The 24,470-nt window shown below is 42.4% G+C and overlaps 1 protein-coding gene across 2 annotated transcripts in view; it reads left to right on the plus strand.

Annotated features, from left to right (window-relative positions):
• LOC144499568 (talin-1) overlaps positions 1–24,470 on the plus strand; it is a 278,973-nt gene that overhangs the window by 76,794 nt on the left and 177,709 nt on the right. The gene's annotated exons all lie outside the window — the stretch shown is intronic.

Raw genomic sequence — 24,470 nt, forward strand, 5'->3', positions numbered from 1 at the left:
GGGTATTCCAATCAAAGAGCGAGTAGAGTTGGAACTTGTGGTGAGATAATCCTAGATATTATTTTGAACTTTTTTTATTGAACACAGCAACAGTTGGAAAAAGACTTGCGTTTTAATACATTTTTAAAATCAATTCTCCTGTCTTCCTTTGAAAATCTGCCATGGGATATTATGAAGGGGTAGATGGGCAAGGCAGCTTTGCTGACAATGCAGCACTTGGTCAACATTTCAATGCTGTACTAAGTTTATGCATTGAGGGGACCAAGATCTCTCTCTGTATATTTTTATAATATATTAATATCCATATGTATTTACTGAATCACTAACTGGGGAAGTTACACACCATGGCAATAAACAGAATGTACTCTGCTGAATAAAGGATTGTCTAATGTAGGAAGAGAATCACTTGAACAAAATGATATTTTTCAGGCTTTTTGCTGAGTGTTGTGCCCTATTTGTGTTAGGACTTATTTTTGTCTTCCATTTCTGATAAATTATTTTATATTGCTGCAAAGGAATAACATTGAAGATTACCCAGACTGAATGTTTGGGCGTGGGAAGCTGAGAATTGCAGATGAAGTTCAGAGGAGAGAAATGTGAAGTAGTACATTTTGGAAGGAAAAAAAACAGTGAATGGACACGCACCTGAGGAGTACAGGGGTACAACTTCACCTGTAGCCTGTGGGTAGTAAAAGGGTAACTGGATTTCTGAATTCCATATGTCAGGCTAGTAATATAAGGGTGGCACATTGGTTAGCACTGCTGCCTCCCAGTGCCAGAGACCTGGGTTCGATTCCTGGCTTGGGTCCCTGTCTGTGTGGAGTTTGCACATTCTCCCCGTGTCTGCGTGTGTTTCCTCCGGGTGCTCTGGTTTCCTCCCACAGTCCAAAAGACATGCTGGTGAGGTGAATTGGCGATGCTAAATTCTCCCTCAGTGTACCCGAACAGGTGCCAGAGTGTGGCAACTAGGGGATTTTCACAGTAACTTCATTGCAGTGTTAATGTAAGCCTACTTGTGACTAATAAATAAAACTTTAACTTCAAAAGCAAGGAAGTGTTGTTGAAGTTGTAGGTGGTGTAGAATACAGCTGGACCATTGTGTGTGGTTTGGAGCATCCCGCTATAGGAAGGATATTAGAGCTAGGGAAGGGATGTGGCAAAGATTCACAAGATCGATAAAGAATGGAAGATAAAGACCACTGGATTAGGGAAAACAAAAAGTAAAATCTAAATAAAGACGTACAAAGTTATGAAAGGGCAAATCGTGAAAAGTTCTTTCTACTGCTTGCTTATATGGGAACATAAACTGTTCTACAATTCCAGGGTTGTTTAATAAGCAAACCCGCATCATTTCCCCTGTCAACTCCATCTAGGGGATTGCACCCATTGAGGGCTAAGAAAGCATAATTGAGAGTCTCCAGGTAAAAATGAATGCACTAAAATAAAAGCAAAATACTGCGGATGTGGGAAATCTGAAATAAAAACAAACTGCTGGAAAAACTCAGGTCTGGCACCATCTGTGGAAAGACAAATTAACGGTTTGAGTCTGTACGACTTAACTCTGAAAACTTGACTTGATCAGTTCAATATATTTGCTATGCACCTTAACTAGATTAACTACCCATGTCCAGTTATTTTGAAGCTGCTTGCAATAATCACCCTGCTCAAAACCAGTGAACTCAGCAGAAATCCATTAATATGAACTTGGATCCTACACTCTATCATTCAGTGGCATGGCTGATGAAACCGAGATGAAGAAATCATGGGCTAAACATGAACTCCACTGCAGAACAGGGAAGCAGGCAGTTTGACAACACGTAGTCAGCAGTGAGATGTTAGTTTGTCTTAAATTAGATTTGTATGTGCTGGAAAGGAGATAAGAGAGACCCAAGAGATTGGGCTTGAGAAAGTAACAGAATTTTGGAATGTTACACTAAGTTGTAATTATTTAGAAATGTAAGTGGAGATTTTTGGCCTGATGGAATATACCCCAGAATACTGAGAGCGGCAAGGGAGGAAATTGCTGAGGCCTTGAGTGAAATCTTTGTATCCTCACTGGCTACAGGAGAGGTCATGATGTGGAGATGCCGGCGTTGGACTGGGGTAAACACAGTAAGAAGTTTAACAACACCAGGTTAAAGTCCAACAGGTTTATTTGGTAGCAAAAGCCACACAAGCTTTCGGAGCTGCAAGCCCCTTCTTCAGGTGAGTGGGAATTCTGTTCACAAACAGAGCATATAAAGACACAAACTCAATTTACATGAATAATGGTTGGAATGCGAATACTTACAACTAATCAAGTCTTTAAGAAACAAAACAATGTGAGTGGAGAGAGCATCAAGACAGGCTAAAAAGATGTGTATTGTCTCCAGACAAGACAGCCAGTGAAACTCTGTGGGGGTTACAAATAGTGTGACATGAACCCAATATCCCGGTTGAGGCCGTCCTCGTGTGTGCGGAACTTGGCTATCAGTTTCTGCTCAGCGATTCTGCACCGTCGTGTGTCGCGAAGGCCGCCTTGGAGAACGCTTACCCGAATATCAGAGGCCGAATGCCCGTGACCGCTGAAGTGCTCCCCAACAGGAAGAGAACAGTCTTGCCTGGTGATTGTCGAGCGGTGTTCATTCATCCGTTGTCGCAGCGTCTGCATAGTTTCCTCAATGTACCATGCCTCGGGACATCCTTTCTTGCAGCGTATCAGGTAGACAACGTTGGCCGAGTTGCAAGAGTATGTACCGTGTACCTGGTGGATGGTGTTCTCACGTGAGATGATGGCATCCGTGTCGATGATCCGGCACGTCTTGCAGAGGTTGCTGTGGCAGGGTTGTGTGGTGTCATGGGCACTGTTCTCCTGAAGGCTGGGTAGTTTGCTGCGGACAATGGTCTGTTTGAGGTTGTGCGGTTGTTTGAAGGCAAGAAGTGAGGGTGTGGGGATGGCCTTGGCGAGATGTTCGTCTTCATCAATGACATGTTGAAGACTCCGGAGGAGATGCCGTAGCTTCTCCGCTCCGGGGAAGTACTGGACAACGAAGGGTACTCTGTCCACTGTGTCCCGTGTTTGTCTTCTGAGGAGGTCGGTGCGGTTGGTATGGAAGGGCTTAGTTATGAGGAGAGATTGGGTAAACTGGGGTTGTTCTCACTGGAAAGACGGAGGATGAGGGGTGACCTAATAGAGGTGTATAAAATTATGAAAGGCATAGATAGGGTGAATGATGGGAAGCTTTTTCCCAGGTCGATGGTGACGTTCACGAGGGGTCATAGGTTCAAGGTGAGGCGGGGGAGAGGTTTAACACGGATATCAGAAGGACGTATTTTACACACAGGGTGGTTGGGGCCTGGAATGCGCTGTCGGGCAAGGTGGTGGAGGCGGACACACTGGGAATGTTTAAGACTTATCTAGATAGCCACATGAACGGAGTGGGAATGGAGGGATACAAAAGAATGGACCAGGGAGTGGCACGGGCTTGGAGGGCCGAAGGGCCTGTTCCTGTGCTATATTGTTCTTTGTTCTGAATATCAACATTTACATGTTTCACAACTTATTCTGCTGTTCTATTCTTAGAACCGAAGTGAATAACCTCTCACTTACCCACATTATGTTCCATCTACCTCTTTATCACCTCAGTGACCTCCTCACAATTGACACTGTATTTTGTATTTTCTGTGTCTTCAAAATTAAATTCTTAATATAGATTTTAACTATGTGAGGCCAGCACAGATCCTAGAGGCACTTCACTAGTCACGACCTGCCAACTTGAAATGTCCCCTACTATTTCATTTCAGTCCATTAATCAATCTTGTAACCATGCTAATATCTTACCACTAAACTGTTATGAATCCTCCTCTCTCTCCTACACACACACGCACACACACACACACACACACACACAAAATGCTGGAAAATCTCAGCAGGTCTGATAGCATCTGTGGGGAGAGAATAGAGCTGAGGTTTTGAGTCTAAATGACCCTCAAAGCGTTGGCTCTATTCTCTCCCCACAGGTGCTATCAGAGCTGTTGAGATTTTCCAGCATTTTCTGCTTTTGTTTCAGATTCCAGCATTCACAGTAGTTTGCTTTTCTCTTATATGAACCCTCATCTTGTGTAAATAACCTTTTGTAACACATTAACAAATGCCTTTTGGAAATTTAACTGTACTACTTCTATTTGTTCCCTGTTATCTACCCTTCTGGTCATAGCTTCAAAGTCCAAATACATGTGTCAATTTTCCCATTCATTAAGCCTTGATGGCTTTGTTTGATAATTCTATGATTTTCAAAGTGCAACAAGTGCATATGTAAGACTTCCACAATAATGGATTCCAGCATTTTCTCCAGAAGATTGATGTTTGGCTAACTGACTTGTACCTGCATATTTTCTTCCTCCCTTCTTTCTTGAATAGATTTGCTAGCTTCCAATCCACTGAATTCTTTACCCAGTAGACCTTGGCCAGATCAGTCATGATCTCATTGAATAGTGGGGCAGATTCAATGGTATACTTCTCCTACGTCTTAAGATCTTATGGTCCGTTCTCCCCTCTACCTATGTAATAGACTTTCTTTAAGTTTTTATTATTGTTTGTGATTGAAGAATGTTGTTTTCAAACATACAATTTTATTTGAATTCCAAATTATTATGATCACTTTCCCCAGTGGATCTTTTAGAATGACATTTGATTTATTATTGTCGCATGTATTAGTATACAGTGAAAAGTATTGTTTCTTGCATGCTTACACTGACAAAGCATACCGTTCATAGAGAAAGAAAGGAGAGAGTGCAGAGTATAGTTTACAGCCATAGCTAGGGTGTAGAGAAAGGTCAACTTAATGTGAGGTAGATCCATATAAAAGTCTGATGACAGCAGGGAAGAAACTGTTCTTGAGCTGGTTGTTACGTGACCTCAGACTTTTGTATTTTTATCCTGACAGAAGAAGGTGGAAGAGAGAACGTCCAGGGTGTGTGGAGTCCTCAATTATGCTGGCTGCTTTGCTGAGGCAGTGGGAAGCGTAGACCGAGTCAATGGGTGGGAGGTTGGTTTGCGTGATGGATTGGGCTACATTCACGATCTTTTGTAGTTCCTTGTGGTCTTGGGCAGGGCAGGAGCCATACCAAGCTGTGATACAATCAGGAAGAATGCTTTCTATGGTGCATCTTTAAATGTTGGTGCGAGTTGTAGCTGACATGCCAAATTTCCTTAGTCTTCTGAGAAAGTCGAGGCGTTGGTGGGCTTTCTTAACTATAGTGTCGGCATGGGGGGGACCAGGACAGGTTTTCTCGTCAAAGTCAGTGACAGTTAATCATCCAAATCCTCAATTGCAGGAGGTTGCAGAGATGAATGTCTGAGGGAAATGTCTCTGAGGGAATGTCTCTGAGGTGCAGAGGGAAAATGTTACAGCGGTTCTTGGGCAGGATAGATTAGGGAGCTTGTCTACAGAGGCCCCATGGGTGGAGCTGAGAAACAGGAAAGGTATGACCACGTTAATGGGGTTGTATTATAGACCACCCAATAGTCAGCGAGAATTGGAGGAGAAAATCAGCGGAGAGATAGCTGACAACTGCAAGAAACACAAAGTTGTGATAGTAGGGGATTTTAATTTTCCACATATAGATTGGGACTCGCATACTGTTAAAGGTTTAGACGGGGTAGAGTTTGTAAAATGTGTTCAGGAGAATTTTCTGCATCCGTATATAGAGGTGCCAACTAGAGAGGATGCGATATTGGATCTCCTATTGGGAAATGAGTTAGGGCAGGTGATGGATGCGAGTGTGAGGGAACACTTTGGATCCAGTGATCATAATGCCATTAGTTTCAACCTGATCATGGATAAGGATAGATCCGGTCCTCGGGTTGAAGTTCTGAACTGGAAAAAGGCCAAATTTGATGAAATGAGAAGGGATCTGGGAAGTGTGGATTGGCACAGGCTGTTCTCTGGTAAGGATGTAAATGGAAAGTGAGAGGCCTTCAAAGGAGAAATTTTGAGTGTGCAGAGTTTGTATGTTCCTGTCAGGATTAAAGGCAAAGTAAATAGGAATAAGGAACCTTGGTTCTCAAGGGAGATTGTAACACTGATTAGGAGGAAGAGAGAGTTGTATGAAATGTACAGGCAGCAAGGAACAGATCAGATGCTCGAGGAGTATAAAAAGTGCAAGAAGCTACTTAAGAGGGAAATCAGGAGGGCTAAAAGAAGACATGAGGTTGCTTTGGCAGACAGAGTGAAGGAAAATCCAAAGAGCTTCTATAGGTATGTTAGGAGCAAAAGGATAGTGAGGGATAAAATTGGTCCTCTTGAAGACCAGAGTGGTACACTGTGTATGGAACCAAAAGAGATGGGGGAGATACTAAATGGTTTTTTTGCATCCGTATTTACTGAGGAAACGGGCATGGAGTCTACGGAAATAGGGCAAACAGGTAGGGAGGTCATGGAACCTTTACAGATTAAAGGGGAGGAGGTGCTCGCTGTCTTGAGGCAAATCAGAGTGGATAAATCCCCAGGACCAGACAGGGTATTCCCACGGACCTTGAGGGAAGCTAGTGTTGAACTTGCAGGGGCCCTGGCAGACATATTTAAAATGTCAGTATTCACGGGGGAGGTACTGGATGATTGGAGGGTGGCTCATGTTGTTCCGTTGTTTAAAAAAGGTTCCAAAAGAAATCCGGGAAATTATAGGCCAGTAAGTTTGACCTCGGTGGTGGGCAAGTTATTGGAAGGTGTGATAAGGGATAGGATCTACAAATATTTGGATAGACAGGGACTTATTAGGGAGAGTCAACATGGCTTTGTGCGTGGTAGGCCATGTTTGACCAATCTATTAGAGTTTTTCGAGCAGGTTACCAGGAAAGTGGATGAAGGGAAGGCAGTGGATGTTGTCTACCTGGATTTCAGCAAGGCCTTTGACAAGGTCCCTCATGGGAGGTTAGTTAGGAAGGTTCAGTCGCTAGGTATACATGGGGAGGTAGTAAATTGGATTAGACACTGGCTCAATGGAAGAAGCCAGAGAGTGGTTGTGGAGGATTGCTTCTCTGAGTGGAGGCCTGTGACTAGTAGTGTGCCGCAGGGATCGGTGTTGGGTCCTTTGTTTTTTGTCATCTATATCATGATCTGGATGATAATGTGGTAAATTGGATCAGCAAGTTTGCTGATGATACAAAGATTGGAGGTGTAGTGGACAGTGAGGAAGGTTTTCAAAGCTTGCAGAGGGATTTGGACCAACTAGAAAAATGGGCTGAAAAATGGCAAATGGAATTTAACGCAGACAAGTGTGAGATATTGCACATTGGAAGGACAAGCCAAAGTAGAACGTACAGGGTAAATGGTAGGACTCTGAAGAGTGCAGTTGAACAGAGGGATCTGGGAATGCAGGTACAGAATTCCCTAAAAGTGACATCACAGGTGGATAGGGTCGTAAAGAGTGCCTTTGGTACATTGGCCTTTATAAATCGGAGTATCGAGTATAAAAGTTGGAGTGTTATGGTAAGGTTATATAATGATGTGGAGATGCCGGCGTTGGACTGGGGTAAACACAGTAAGAAGTTTAACAACACCAGGTTAAAGTCCAACAGGTTTATTTGGTAGCAAAAGCCACACAAGCTTTCGAGGCTCTGAGCCCCTTCTTCAGGTGAGTGGGAATTCTGTTCACAAACAGAACTTATAAGACACAGACTCAATTTACATGAATAATGGTTGGAATGCGAATACTTACAACTAATCCAGTCTTTAAGAAACAAAACAATGGGAGTGGAGAGAGCATCAAGACAGGCTAAAAAGATGTGTATTGTCTCCAGACAAGGCAGCCAGTGAAACTCTGCAGGTCCACGCAACTGTGGGAGTTACAAATAGTGTGACATAAATTCTGATTCTAGGATCGCATGATAAAGACTCAGGAGGAAAAAAGCAGAAATATTTATGTGAAATAGTGTGACATAAACCCAATATCCCGGTTGAGGCCGTCCTTGTGTGTGCGGAACCTGGCTATCAGTTTCTGCTCCGCGACTCTGCGCTGTCGTGTGTCGCGAAGGCCGCCTTGGAGAACGCTTACCCGAATATCAGAGGCCGAATGCCCGTGACCGCTGAAGTGCTCCCCAACAGGAAGAGAACAGTCCTGCCTGGTGATTGTCGAGCGGTGTTCATTCATCCGTTGTCGCAGCGTCTGCATAGTTTCCCCAATGTACCATGCCTCGGGACATCCTTTCTTGCAGCGTATCAGGTAGACAACGTTGGCCGAGCTGCAAGAGTATGTACCGTGTACCTGGTGGATGGTGTTCTCACGTGAGATGATGGCATCTGTGTCGATGATCCGGCACGTCTTGCAGAGGTTGCTGTGGCAGGGTTGTGTGGTGTCTTGGTCACTGTTCTCCTGAAGGCTGGGTAGTTTGCTGCGGACAATGGTCTGTTTGAGGTTGTGCGGTTGTTTGAAGGCAAGAAGTGGGGGTGTGGGGATGGCCTTGGCGAGATGTTCGTCTTCATCAATGACATGTTGAAGGCTCCGGAGGAGATGCCGTAGCTTCTCCGCTCCGGGGAAGTACTGGACAACGAAGGGTACTCTGTCCACTGTGTCCAAGTGACCAAGACACCACACAACCCTGCCACAGCAACCTCTGCAAGACGTGCCGGATCATCGACACAGATGCCATCATCTCACGTGAGAACACCATCCACCAGGTACACGGTACATACTCTTGCAGCTCGGCCAACGTTGTCTACCTGATACGCTGCAAGAAAGGATGTCCCGAGGCATGGTACATTGGGGAAACTATGCAGACGCTGCGACAACGGATGAATGAACACCGCTCGACAATCACCAGGCAGGACTGTTCTCTTCCTGTTGGGGAGCACTTCAGCGGTCACGGGCATTCGGCCTCTGATATTCGGGTAAGCGTTCTCCAAGGCGGCCTTCGCGGCACACGACAGCGCAGAGTCGCGGAGCAGAAACTGATAGCCAGGTTCCGCACACACAAGGACGGCCTCAACCGGGATATTGGGTTTATGTCACACTATTTCACATAAATATTTCTGCTTTTTTCCTCCTGAGTCTTTATCATGCGATCCTAGAATCAGAATTTATGTCACACTATTTGTAACTCCCACAGTTGCGTGGACCTGCAGAGTTTCACTGGCTGTCTTGTCTGGAGACAATACACATCTTTTTAGCCTGTCTTGATGCTCTCTCCACTCCCATTGTTTTGTTTCTTAAAGACTGGATTAGTTGTAAGTATTCGCATTCCAACCATTATTCATGTAAATTGAGTCTGTGTCTTATAAGTTCTGTTTGTGAACAGAATTCCCACTCACCTGAAGAAGGGGCTCAGAGCCTCGAAAGCTTGTGTGGCTTTTGCTACCAAATAAACCTGTTGGACTTTAACCTGGTGTTGTTAAACTTCTTACAAGGTTATATAAGGCATTGGTGAGGCCGAATTTGGAGTATTGTGTACAGTTTTGGTCACCTAGTTACAGGAAGGATGTAAATAAGGTTGAAAGAGTGCAGAGAAGGTTCACAAGGATGTTGCCGGGACTTGAGAAGCTGAGTTACAGAGAGAGATTGAATAGGTTGGGACTTTATTCCCTGGAGCGTAGAAGATTGAGGGGAGATTTGATAGAGGTGTATAAGATTTTGATGGGTATAGATAGAGTGAATGCAAGCAGGCTTTTTCCGCTGAGGTTAGGGGAGAAAAAAACCAGAGGGCATGGGTTAAGGATGAAAGGAGAAAAGTTTAAAGGGAATATTAGGGGGGGCTTCTTCACGCAGAGAGTGGTGGGAGTGTGGAATGAGCTGCCGGATAAAGTGGTAAATGCGGGGTCACTTTTAACATTTAAGAAAAACTTGGACGGGTTCATGGATGAGAGGGGTGTGGAGGGATATGGTCCAAGTACAGGTCAGTGGGACTAGACAAAAAATGGTTTGGCACAGACAAGAAGGGCCAAAAGGCCTGTTTCTGAGCTGTAATTTTCTATGGTTTTCTATGAATAAAATAACCAGTGAAGCTCCTGTACGACAGTTGTGTATAGGGCAAAAGTGTCAAGGTGGTGGATAATTTTGAGTTAATTACAGCATCTATAACTTGGGGCATTGAACAGCGAGTTCAATTTGAGCATCCTCCTGTTAACTATGGTAGATAAATTAGGTTATCGAACAGGTGGGGAGGTGGATTTGAGACCAGGGAGAGATCAGCCATGATCTGATTAAATAGCGGAGCAGACTCGAAGGGCTGAATTTGCTTACTTCTACTCCTAATTCCGGTGTTCCTATGTTATCAACAGATGGTATATCTGCCTACCAGAATGTTACAGGATCTCTAATAGGAGTCAAGATGTGTATTTCACTATTGAGTATCTTGTGATGCTGCTCAGAGGGAGTTGGACATGTTATGGACAAGACTTTTCCTGCTTCATAGATAGCATTCTCTGTCCGGTGGGGAAATTGGTATTTAGACTTGTTTGGCATCAACACTGTTGACTGTTGATATGAGTGCTTTGTCATCAAGTGGATAGATGACAGGAAGTCTTGCTTCTTGTTTTAGAAGTGACCTGTCATTCAGCTCCGTTGCATTTCCTTGTAAATAAAGTGTTTCATGTTTGCATGTCCTAGTAAAAGCTGTGCTCTGTGGCAACGCTGCCTTTCTGATGAGGTTATACCAAGATTAAATATGTTTCCACCCCCACACTCAATATTGTGGTTATCTGGAGTCAGTCACAGATTAATTGCTTTGCACAGTAGACTTGTGTGTTTTGAACAGAAACTGAAACATTGTATGTTTGCTTCATGTACTCTGCATTTGAAAACTCAACAGTCAATTTACACAACACAAGACATTTAATGTGCCCCTTCTAGCATGGGCTCCCAATTCAGACGAGGAACTGCAGGAAAGGGAAAATAAACTTGTATTGTGGTTAGTATTCCAGAATTACATTTATTTTTAGACCAACTTTTGTGGTTGAAGTTTTAACAAGCAAGCAAACAACTTGTGTTCGAGGAACACTTGTGTTTCTGAAAGAAGTGCCAGAATGATACAAATTGGGTTAAAGCTTAGTCACCTCTGCTTGTCCTTGGTGGTCGCTTTAGTAGTCCTTCCAAAACCGACAGCACTTGATTTTTGTTTTAGAAAGAAATCCTCCACAATGTTCCATTATCTGTGGGATATACATGTGACTCTAAATGTGCACCACTGTTCAAAAGATTTGTACATCCTAATGTAACATTTTATCTATAGCTGAAAGCTTAATGTATGGCATCTAACTTGGTTATACCCAAAGTCATTTAACAGATTTTGATAAGAGTGTAAAAAGAATGATAAGGAGACTGGTTGGGTAGAACTTTACAGATCTTCCTTTGCCAGTGGATTTTCAGGCACGGCAGACTTTCTGCTGTCTATCCTCCCGATTCATCTGCAATTTTACAGGGAGCAGGCGAAGCAAAGGGTGGCCTACCATCTCTCGTCCCAATTGAGGCATTTAATTAGCCAATTATTGGCTGCTATAAAGTGCCACTTCCCACCCAGGAACAATTTTGAGGCCAGTGGGAGGAGTTCAGGACTGAGTCTGGCAGGTAAGTCTGCTCGGGCATGAGATGGGAGAGGTGGGGGGAACGCCTCCGACACTGGCACTTCTTTATAGATTGACCTTGCTACTGTGACTCCTCAACTCCAGGCCACCCACTCACTATCCTGTGCAATCCCAATCATAACTGATTTTGTGGGCTCCAGCACTTAGACTGGTAAGGTTGGTGCAGCACAATGGCACAAGTGGCCTCAGCGCCAAGGACCCGGGTTCAATTCCAGCCTTGGGTGACAGTCTACGTGGCGTTTGCACATTCTCCCCGTGTTGGTGTGGGCTTCCTCCAGGTGCTCCAGTTTCTCCCATACTTCAAAGATGTGCAGGTTCAGTGGATTGACCATGCTAAATTGCCACATAGTGACTAAAGATGTGTAGGTTAGGGGGATTAGGAGGGTAATTACATGGGGTTATGGGGATAGAGCTTGGGTAAATTGCTCTGCCAGAGTCGGTGCAGACTCGATGGGCTGAATGGCCTCCTGCACTTTAGGGATTCTATGACTCTTGTTGGAGCAGCATTAGGCACTGATCCTGGGGGTGTTTCTAGTAGTACCGTGCAGCTGGCCAATCAGATTGGGTAGTAGCTCTCTGATTCGAGACTCCAGCTGATTGGTGCACCATGGACTGCGGGCTAGGGGGAATGTCGAGTTTCTCAATGGAGTGGGAAATCCTGTCCACGGCTTCCAGATTTAGTGAAGGCAAATATTTTCAAACTAAGCTTGAAGATGATGTTTACAGTGTAGGGCTTTCAAGAAAATTGGAATATTCTGGAGATTGGCTATTTTGCAACATGTAAGTTTTCCAGTCATAGAGGTTTACAGCATGGAAACAGGCCCTTCGGCCCAACTTGTCCGTGCCGCCCTTTTTTTAAAAAAAAAACCCTAAGCTAATCCCAATTGCCCGCATTTGGCCCATATCCCTCTATACCCATCTTACCCATGTAACTATCTAAATGCTTTTTAGACAAAATTGTATCCACCTCTACTACTACCTCTGGCAGCTTGTTCCAGGCACTCACCACCCTCTGTGTGAAAAAATTGCCCCTCTGGACACTTTTGTATCTCTCCCCTCTCGCCTTAAACCTATGCCCTCTAGTTTTAGACTCCCCTACCTTTGGGAAAAGATATTGACTATCTAGCTGATCTGTGCCCCTCATTATTTTATAGACCTCTATAAGATCACCCCTCAGCCTCCTACGCTCCAGAGAAAAAAAGTCCCAGTCTATCCAGCCTCTGCTTATAACTCAATCCATCAAGTCCCGGTGGCATCCTAGTAAATCTTTTCTGCACTCTTTCTAGTTTAATAATATCCTTTCTATAATAGGGTGACCAGAATTGCACACCGTATTCCAAGTGTGGCCTTACCAATGTCTTGTACAACTTCAACAAGACATTCCAACTCCTGTATTCAATGTTCTGACCGATGAAACCAAGCATGCCAAATGCCGCCATCACCACTCTGTCCACCTGTGACTCCACTTTTAAGGAGCTATGAACATGTACCCCTAGATCGCTTTGTTCTATAACACTCCCCAACACCCTACCATTAACTGAGTAAGTCCTGCCCTGGTTCAATCTACCAAAATGCATCACCTTGCATTTGTCCAAATTAAACTCCATCTGCCATTCGTCAGCCCACTGGCCCAATTGATCAAGATCCCGTTGCAATCGGAGATAACTTTCTTCACTGTCCACTATGCCAGCAATCTTGGTGTCATCTGCAAACTTACTAACCATGCCTCCTATATTCTCATCCAAATCATTAATATAAATGGCAAATAACAGTGGACCCAGCACTGATCCCTGAGGCACACTGCTGGTCACAGGCCTCCAGTTTGAAAAACAGCCATCTACAACCACCCTCTGGCTTCTGTCAAGAAGCCAATTTTGTATCCACTTAGATACCTCACCCTGGATCCTGCTGGATCAGGATCCACCCTGAAAAAGCTGTTCAGCCAACGCTGGAAAAGTTCTATATATTAAAAAACTAGATGGAAGAATGCACAGGAGGAGGGAAAACATTTACTTTGTATAAGATAATGGATTTATCTATTCATATTTCAATCACTGTAAAACCAGACCTACATTTCCAGACCTTCATGATTCCCCCGGGTCACTTTTTTGTATCTCCTCTTGCTCCATTTTTTTTTTAAAGTAGTTGGAAAATTTATCATAAGTTATCAAAGAATCCTTGCCACCTGCGTTTGCCACTTGCCACCAGGAATTAATAGTTTTACACCCTTGAGCTGCTGGCCACATGTAATCCATGCACAGTGATCTGTTCAAAGATGGAGATCTATTCAAATTCATTGTACGTAATGGCTATAATTTGACAGTTCGTGCAAACAGCAAAATGTGAGCACTAGCTGATTCCTTATCTCTCAATCTGGCAGTAGATGAATTGTTAGCTCTTGCCAGTTATGACTGCAGGATCATTTATAAAATCAACCAGTAACATCAGTTACACCCTCCCTCAAGCAAAAAGTCACCTACCACTTGAATTCATCAATTTGTATTTAACCAGGCTCAAGCACTTACAGTAAGGTATTTTGTGACTTCCTCTTTGCAAAGCCGCTTATCTGTGCAAAAATCTTTGTACATCAGTTGACCCGTTGTGGGCCCAATTGATCACTTGTCCGCAGTTTCAAAAATAAAAAATAGAAGCCATTATAAAATGCCGGAAAAAAGGTTTTTTAAAAAAAGGATGGTGTCCAAGACATATTTCCTTCAGTCAAATGTGCGCACTTAGTGCGTGTCATCTGCCATTCTTTACATGTTCCTTGTTGCTGCAATTTAATTCCTGATCACAGTCCACTGACTTTATTTAAGTGTGACAAATTTAACATTGTTCCTGTTTTATTAAACAATTTCTTCAGTAAATTTCACCTTGAAAATTTTAAAACTTAGACTCTCGCCAGCTTTTGCAGATGCACCATAGAAAGCATTCTTTCCAGCTGTATCACAGCTTGGTATGGCTCCTGCTCTGCCCAAGACTGCAAGAAACTACAAAAGGTTGTGAATGTAGCCCAATCCATCACTCAAACCAGCCTCCCATCCATGACTCTGCCTACACTTCCCGCAGCCTCAACAAAGCAGCCAGCATAATTAAGGACTCCACGCAGCCCGGACATTCTCTCTTCCACCTTCTTCCATTGGGAAAATTATACAAAAGTCTGAGGTCACGTACCAACCGACTCAAGAACAGCTTCTTCCCTGCTGCCATCAGACTGTTGAATGAGACCTTCCATTAAGTTGATCTTTCTCTACACCCTAGTTATGGCTGTAACACTACATTCTGCACTCTTTCGTTTCCTTCTCTATGAACGGTATGCTTTGGCTGTATTGCGTGCAAGAAACAATACTTTTCACTGATATCCACTAGGACATCAGAGGTAGGTTCTTTACGCAGAGAGTGGTTGGGGTGTGGAATGGACTGCCTGCAGTGATAGTGGAGTCAGACACTTTAGGAACATTTAAGCGGTTATTGGATAGGCACATGGAGCACACCAGGATGATAGGGAGTGGGATAGCTTGATCTTGGTTTCAGATAAAGCTCGGCACAATATCGTGGGCCGAAGGGCCTGTTCTGTGCTGTACTGTTCTATGTTCTATGTATGCTAATACATGTGACAATAAATCAAGTCAAACTTATAGCTTTTAATACTTATAAAATTTTGAGAGCTGGAACCTACTTAATTGGCTCCCACTATAAATTAAGTCAATTGTTAACAATTTCGGCATTGAAGAGGTTTTGCAGAAACATAACCGCCTCTGAACAGCAGGCTTTACTGTAGTGACTTGTGATGTTTGGACTATACCAAATATTTCTCCTGTGATAAGTACCAAACTTTGCATTTGTAAGCAATCCCTTACTCTTTATGAACCCCAAGTGTGACTTTATATCCCACTTTTTTTGGCAATGTGAGGCATTTCCAGGACTACAAGGAGCACTTTTGTTGTAATTTACTGGAAATCAACTCTTGTAGGGTTTGAGTAGCCGAACACACAGGCTTGGGTTATCGATGAGTTAGGTAATTTACAAGTAAAATTAGTCGGTGACAACCGATAAACCAATTGCCCTTGACTTGTACAACATTACCTCGCACTGAATTTACTACAAAATAAATAAATGCTTCTCAACCCAAGTAGATTTTGGTCACTAATTTGTGTGTCCATAATGCAAGTTAATTTTCCTCCTGTCTCTTGTTCGGATAAACTACAGAAATAAAATCTAGCGGATTAGGAATGCAGGTATGTCATTCCCATTGAAGTTCAAATTGGGGCAAAAGCAAGAAGTGCTTTGAACAATCATTTTTTCGAGGGCAATTACGGATGGTTAACAAATGCCGGTCTTGCCAGTGATGCGCTCATCCCATTAAAGAATAAAAATAGTAAAGCAGTCAGTCGTAGGATTGAAAGCATGGATTGTTCCTGACAAATAGAATCAGCTTCTGTTAGTCGGCAGCATTTACTTATTAGCCAGGTTCCCTCTGTGGATCAGCTTGGACATGGCTGAACTGAGTCTTTCCTCATTTGCTCAGCCATCATCCATTGTCATTGGGGAGAGAAAAGGAGTGCACAGCATCATCCCATGAATCATTGTTTGGTTTTCCCACGTCAGTGATCATTTCCTAAATTGGAGCACCCAAACTCAAATGAAGGAAACAAAAACTTGTACGTATGTGGCACCTGTCATGAACACCAGGCATTCCACAGCAATTTACAGCTAATGAAATCATTGTGGAATGTAGTCAATGTTGTAATGCAGGAAACAAAGCAACCAATTTGCAGACAGCAAGCTCCCACAAACAGCAATGTGATGATGACCAGATTAACGGAACTATGGCAAAAACAGAAAATACTGGAAAGTCTCAGCATGTCTGACAGCATCTGTGGAGAGAGAATAGAGTAAGAGTTTTAACAACAGGTTAAAGTTCAACAGGTTTATTTGGTAGCAAATGCCATTAGCTTTCGGAGTGCTGCTCCTTCGATGATGGAGTGGAAATTTCCTGTTGGAAATAATGATTGGAATGCAAATACTTACAGCTAATCAAGTCTTTAAGATCGCCAAGGCCATCCCCACACCCCCACTTCTTGCCTTCAAACAACCGCACAACCTCAAACAGACCATTGTCCGCATTATTCATGTAACTTGAGTTTGTGTCTTTATATGCCCTGTTTGTGAACAGAATTCCCACTCGCCTGAAGAAGGGGCTTGGGGCTCCGAAAGCTTGTGTAGCTTTTGCTACCAAATAAACCTGTTGGACTTTAACCTGGTGTTGTTAAACTACTTATTGTGTTTACCCCAGTCCAACGCCGGCATCTCCACATCAGCCAAGTTTGTCAGCTGTATATCCAATGTGTTTCTGTATGGTGAACTAGCCACTTGGTCATGACATCTTGGGCAAGGTTATGAGAAAGTTATGGGCATCCATAACCTTCGCTACAAGGACATCTGCAAGCAAGTTACAAAAATGGTGGATATTGACACTGACAACTGGGAGACAATTGCTGACGGCCGTGACCTCTGGATGCCGACTGGAAGCGTATTGGAAGAGGTGAACAGAAATGTAAAGCTCAGCTAGCTGAGAAGAGAGTCCAGAGAAAAGTGACCAGTGAATCGTGCATCTTCTCGGCCCACTGTCTTCCTCTACAGAAGCTGCCAGGCTAGAGTGGGACTCCTGAACCACATCGGGATGCTTAACATAGAATTGACCACCATAGCGTAAACCATCACCCGGTGAGACAGAAGGCTGACACCAGCGTTAGTTGTGTTAATCCTAAGTGCTATGTGTCTATAGCAGTTAAGAAAACTTGCCATATTGGAATCACAGTGTGTCAAACATTTCACTATCTTCGATATATACTCATCTATTAATGAGGATAGCTGGAATGATATTGCAACTTGGTTATCTTAGCAATTCCACAACTGTGGTTGCATTATCCCATGGACTGGATCTGTGAAATAGAAGTTAGATATAAATGAGGTATATGAAATATTCAGATGCCCTGGTGTTCAGGTTGACAACTCTGAGACAAGTCGGTACGCGTGATTGAAGTCTGTATAACAGGCTGAGATTTGTCGGACCAGGCACATTTCCACATGAATGGATGAATGTAACCAAGTTCACTTGGGCTGACGTGAAGAACAATAGCTTCAAAGTGTAGCGCTTGTCACACATTACCTGAAAACCAAAACCGCGCATCAGCTGAAAAGAACTAAATGGACGTAGGTGCTTTTCGACAATACACACCTTGACAAATGAGACAAACTCTGAAGACACAGATGAGTTTGGTAGATGTCTCCAGGCAGTCCTCATTACCCTATCAATTAAACTTGCCTAAGACCATTGTGGTGTGAAGTAACATGTAATTATGTAAATGGAGAGAGATTGCAGAAGTCTGTGGTGCAAAGGAATCGTGATGTCCTGGTATATGACTTAACAAAACGTCAGTATGCGGGTACAGGAAGCAGTTAGGAAGGCAAATGGAATGTTGTCATTTATTGCAAGGAGAGTGAAATATAAAAGTATGCAAGTTTTGCTACAGCTAAACAGGGTATTGGTGAGTTCAAGTTTAGAGCACTGTGTACAGTTTTGGTCATCTTATTTCAATCTTATTTATAAAAGGTGTTGTGATCTCAGTTGATACCACCAGTCCAGAAGATCCCAGAATGAAACCCTAGCTCAGAATACCATTTTTTTCCCCTATTTTTGGAAAACATGGGTGAACAGGCTGCAAATTAGCTTTTAATATTTTAAAAATGTATTAAATATGGAAAGCTTGACTATGATGCATTTCTCCTTCACTCCCACTTATCTTCTCAGATTTAAAGGATACCACAGGTTACAAAATGAACACCGTAAACACAAGGTCCCTAAAATTCAACAGGCTAACTGTGGTCAGACCACATTCCCACTCTGAAACCAAGTGGCAGATGCCACTTGAACTTTGTGGACTTCTCCTCAAATTCCCCTCAGGTCTCTACACTGTGGGCTCACTGAGCTCTGCCTTCCAGTTGTGTTGCTAACTCTACTCTCAAAAAGACATGCTTTAGAATCCTTACAAATAATGTTTTCTCTCAGCTCTTTTCAGCAAGGATCCACTCCAGGTTTTACAACTCTCCTTTCAGTATTCCTTTGCGTTGAATAGACACGAGTTTTCACACAATCTCTCAGGTGCTCAGTCCCCAACAGAATACTATTATTTCAAAAAATTGAAATAAGGACATCAAAGCTTGTGCTTCCTTTAGACATCTGGCTTTTCTCTAGCCAAACACCTCAGCCCTGCTCTTGCCAGTTCTGTCTTTAGCTACAATGAAGAGTACCCTGCTCAAATTCCAATTCCAATTTTCCTTTTTACTTCAATTTTCATTGAAACCTCTCTCTTCGTTATCTATTTGTGGAACTAGCTTTCTTGCCCATTACTCCATTATATTACTTTCCTGCTTCCAGCAGGGCTGTGAGAGCTACCTTCTCTCTCACGAGCGCTTAACTTAGCTATGAATATAGCTAAAATGAAACTCTGAAAGCAACGGCTCATTCTTTTTTCAATGCTTTTGTTTACCTTGCATGTTGTAAACTCCCTCAGCACAACGCAGATACAGTTTGAACTGAAACCAAAATTCCCAATACATGCAAACATTAATATTAATCGAACTTGAGTTTTACCCTTCTTAGACAGAAACACGAAATTAAACTCAAATCTACGCTTCACTTCAAACAATACAAATATAGATTACTTGCAACTACCTCTGCTTCCCTGCCAAAGGATGTAATTACATTAGAAGCAGTTCAGAGGAGGTCCCCTCCACTGATTCCTAGAATAAAGGAATTGTCTTATGAAGGACAGTTGGACAAGTATGTACTGGACTTCAGAGGTTTCAAGAGGTAATCTTATTGAAACATACAAGATCTTGAGGGGACTAGACAGAGTGGGTGCTGAGAGGATGTTTCCCTTTGTGAGAGACCTGAACTAGAGGACACTTTTTAAAAAATAAGAGTCTCCCATTTAAACTGATGATGAGGAGGAGAAAAGTTTCCTCGGAGAGCAGTGGAGGCAGGGTTACTGAATGTTTCTAAGGCCGAGTTACTTAGATTCTTGATTGACAAGGGGCCAAGGTTATAGAGGTGAAATAAAGTTGAGGTCACAATCTGATCAGGTATGGTCTTACCAAATGGAGCAGAATCGTGCCGCAATGTTGTGAAATTATTTTTGCAAGGCAGTTAATGGTGTGCTGTTTGATTACGTCAGCAATGGTCTCTGCTAAAATTAGTTTTGAAGGAAGTTAAGTGAAATCTACATTTCAAAATTTTGTACAAGTGTGTGTCAGCTTGTGTTTCGGAGCTCCAGCACCCAACATGATCTGGCTGAGTTTTAGTGAGCACATTCTTGCTGTTGCTCATGCATCCCATTGAGCTGAACGCAGCTGTGATAATTCAGGGACAAACATTCACCAGCTTGAAAATGAAACTTGCCAGTGATTCCTAATTAAATTACTAAAGTTCTGAACCAGTGTATGGGTGGATGAAGCCATCTTTGTTCTGCTCAGCACAAGGCCCAAATTGTAAACGTCAAGACTGGGAGGGAGGAAGAGGGGGAGGGAGTACTTTATTACATGTCAGAGTGCTTTTTAAAAAAAAAATACAGTTCAGTTGTATCAGATATTTCTTTTGCTGGTGAATGATTCCCTTTTAAAGGCATGCTGGCAAAAGAGGAAGTGACTGCATTGTTAGTGGTCAAGCTAATCATCGTCCGGGGAATCAGTTCCTATGGAGGCATTCCAAGCATACTGCTCATTCAAGGAGTGAACAACTCGAGCTTCACTCTGGAATGTGTAATAGGGAAAAACGGCTGCCTTAGCATCCAGCAGGGAGTGTACATTTTTATGTAATGCATAACAAAACTATTGCTGGGCAGCGCGGTGTTTATGATGTCTCAGTGTCTTTAAAACTTCTTCCTGTACAGTTCATGAAGTCTGCAGAAAAAACTTGGGATTCTCCTTGGTTCTGTTTCACCATTACATGAGAGTTTCAGATTGTTCGGAGATTGAAAATTCACTGAAGAGTACATGCCGTAAGTTAATCATACAATCTGGCAACGGTTAACTGGCTCAGTCAAACTACCAGAGGTTAAAATCAGAAATGTAATGCTGAACGTGAAAGGGAGAATGGAGTGGGATCATTTACTTTTGTGTGTTTTTTTTTCTCATGGACAGCCATGTGACTTTTTAGCGTCTACTTTTCAAAGGTACATAATTGGGAATGTTGTGGTAATGAAAGACGCTGTGTAAAATGCAAGGTTCTTCCAACAATTGAGCAGTTTGGTGAGCAATTGAGATGCTGCGAGAATAACCAGCAGTCCAAACCCTGTCCCCTATTGGAGTTTTAAATGTAGTTGGAACAACCCAAGTACCTTTTAAAGAACATAAGTCCTTTGCTTGAATGTTTATGGGCCTCGTCTGTGTGTGTGTGTGTGTGTCTCTCTAAATCTGTTTTCCCACACCTTCGTCTCTTGCAATAAGACACAAATGTTCTTTCTGACATTCTAGGTTACATTTTTTTAGTCTGCGCACAGTTCATTCCAACAATGCCAGGGCCAGATAATCTTGAATTGTTACATGAACGTATGTACAAAAGGGATATTTTCTTAAATGAAACTGAAGTTAACATTGCCTCTGGAAAAAGTTGGGGATGGGAGAACAAAGATGATCTGTTTAACAAATAACTATTTTAAAAATGTAAGCAAAATAATTATACAGAAAGCTTCTGTTTCATCAGAATAGGTTCCTAACTGCAGGATATAGCTGCAGACTTGCTGCCTCTTTAAACAATTCAAAATTCCTTGTTTAGGAGCTGTCTGCATTTGCCCCGCTTGAAAGTTGTGCATGAAGCAGTTTTGCTTTAATACTATGTTTGCACATGTTTATGTGCTTCCATGAAATATATATTAAGTACTATAATTGAATTTGTGCATTAAAAGTAAATCTACATTTTTATTTTACAAACTTTTTGAAAGCTGTACTTAAATAATTTTCTGAAAATTAAGGTGTGTGCTGATGAATTAAACCATTAAATACATTTACAGTAATTTGCTTTTTTTCTTTGGCCAACTGAGCTATCAAAAGTGAATTGCAAACTTAATTGAAAAGGCAAAAAACCCCATGGCAGTTCTGTGAAAGGAGAAAGCAGGGGAGTGGGACTGATTAGAATGCCCAAAGAGCTAGCCTAGTCACAACAGTCTGGCAGCCTCCTTCTGTACTGTATGATTCTTTGAATGTGTTCTGTTAAACACTTGGATTCATTTTGTACAGATGTCTTGAGGTTTGTCGCCATGCTATTTATAGTATTCAGTCAAAGTGCATAACAATAATTGTCTGATTTCAGCACGCAGGATATCAGACAATCTGAAATAAGCAGCCAAGCGAAAGATGAAATTTTGGTGCTGTGAAGTGTTGCATTTTGGAAGGAAGAGTTAGGAGAGGCCATGCAAGTTAAATGGTGCAATTTAAAGAGATCAGGGAGCGGAAATACTTGGTCACATATGCAAATATTTGAAGTAATTCGGTCCATGTTAAAATTGCATTTTCAAACCATCTCAAAATAATTTCTTGGAACAAAGTGAAGCATTATGTACTAACATTATGTACTAAAGTTGCTACTTTCCTAAATATATTTTAAATGACTGGAAAGATGATTGCCTTGTTGAAGGTCATTGAGTTTCTTTAAGACAGAGATAGATAGGTTCTTGATTAATGAGGGGTCAAGGATTATGGGGAAAAGGCAGGAGAATGGGGATGAGAAAAATATCAGCCATGATTTTGAATGGCGGAGCAGACACGATGGGCCGAGTGGCCTAATTCTGCTCCTATGTCTCATGGTCTTGTGATGGACCTTGAGCCTTGCGGCAGTTTTGATACGGCTGAATGGCTTGTTACAGTGGGAGAAAGCAGTTTGAGTCGGCCATCTTGGTGCCACACTGATGTTCTGTGACTGAATAGGGCAGCAGGATTCCTTCTCTAAAGAACATCAATAAATCAGTTGGGATTTGATGAGAGTCCAACACTTTCATATTCACATTTGCTGACACCAGGATTTTTTCAGTTCCAAATTTAGGTAAAACTGAATTCAAATTTTCAAACTGCCATAGTGTGAAGTTTGAACTCCCATTCTGGGACAGCACAACCGTTACAGTAACCATTTGATAAATTCTAAGGTTTTGATTTATTGTTGTCACCTCTAGTGGGATACAGTGAAAAGTATTGTTTCTTGTGCACTACAGACAAAAACATACCATTCATAGAATACATAGGGGAGAAGGTGCAGAATGTAGTGTTACAGTCACAGCTAGGGTATAGAGAAAGATTAGTTTAATATATGGTAGGTCCACTCAAAAATCTGATGACAGCAGGAAAGAAGCTGTTCTTGAATCGGTTGGTACGTTTTCTCAGACTTCTGTATCTTTCCCGAAGGAAGAAGGTGAATGAGAGTATGTCCGGAATGCATGGGGCCCTTGGTTATGCTGGCTGCTTTTCCAAGGCAACGGGAAGCGCAGACAGAGTCAGTGGATGGAAGACTGATTTGTGTGATGGACGAGGCTACATTCACAACCCTTTGTAGTTTCTTGCGATCTTGTTCAGAGCAGGAGCCATACCAAGCTGTAATACATCTGGAAAGGATGCTTTCTATGGCGCATCTGTGAAAGTTGGTGAGAGTCGTAGTGGACATACTGAATTTCTTTAACCTCCTTGAGAAAGTAGAGGTATTGGTGGGCTTTCTTAACTATAGCATCTGCGTGGAATGGCTAGGTGAGGTTGGTGGTCGGGACACCTTGAAACTCTCAACTATTTCCACTTCACCTTTGATGTAGAAAGGGGCACGATGTCTTGTTCCTTGTTTTTGGAGTTTGAGTTTTTGATAACTGCTAAATTATCAGTACAGATTTTAGTACAGCTTCTTAATCTCCAATGATTTGCATAGATGCAGTTGAAGTCCAGTTGAATCAAAAATTGATAACTTCATCAATATGTGGAATCCTAGTGCACAAAATGTGATATTTGCTCACATAATAGTCAATGCACTTAAAAATAATTCAATCGTATTGCGTGTTTTTCTGCTAAGCTTGAGATATTTCTGTAAGATCAGCACCCTAAATTTGGAAGGACAAAGTAACAATGGAGGTATTTGTACCACTGACCTTTTTTGCACTGAAATAAATTCTGTGCAAAGCATTTGTAATGATACTTGCCTGTAATGCTTGTAATAGTACTGGATATGATTAGTGTTGATATTTTCTCTGAAGATTCGTTGTGTTCTGATCAATTTCTCAACGTTGATTCAGGTGAGAAGGCAGAAAAGTGACATAAGAGGAAAAAACAATTGCTTGTTTCGCAAGCAAACAAGCCATGCTGTATGCTCTCCCCACACCCCCCGCCCCCTCCCCCTCCCCCCCCCCCACCCCCGCCACCATCTGATGAGAAATTGTGTAAATTGTTAACTATTTTTCTGAAGTTCCTTTGAGTTATCCAAGTGGTTGCTGCTCTTGCTTCTTTTGCTGAAGTTTTTTTTAAAAAAAGTGAGTGAAGTGTTGGACTTGAAAACTACCTTGAAATTCCATATAAGAGCTGAGTTTATTTTGCCTTGGGCCTGGCTGAGGGAGAGAGCTGTCCAGAAATGGATGCTGCCTTACACCATCCAAACACAGTGTGGTATCTATGGCATCTGTGGACTTGTTGACACATAATGTCAGTATGTTGGAGAATTGCAGGGAGTAGGCCTTTGGCCATGATTTTTTTGCTTGCGTCGATTGGTATTCCATTTGAAGAAAACCCAGAACTCTGGGTTAAATTTTAATGTGCCTCAATTAATTACAATCTGCTTCTTGGGCCTGTTGAACACGATGAGCTTTGGTGTTGGGTTGACTTTGAGAG

This window comes from Mustelus asterias, chromosome 1 (genome assembly GCF_964213995.1).
Source record: "Mustelus asterias chromosome 1, sMusAst1.hap1.1, whole genome shotgun sequence".
In the NCBI taxonomy this organism is placed as follows: domain Eukaryota; kingdom Metazoa; phylum Chordata; class Chondrichthyes; order Carcharhiniformes; family Triakidae; genus Mustelus; species Mustelus asterias.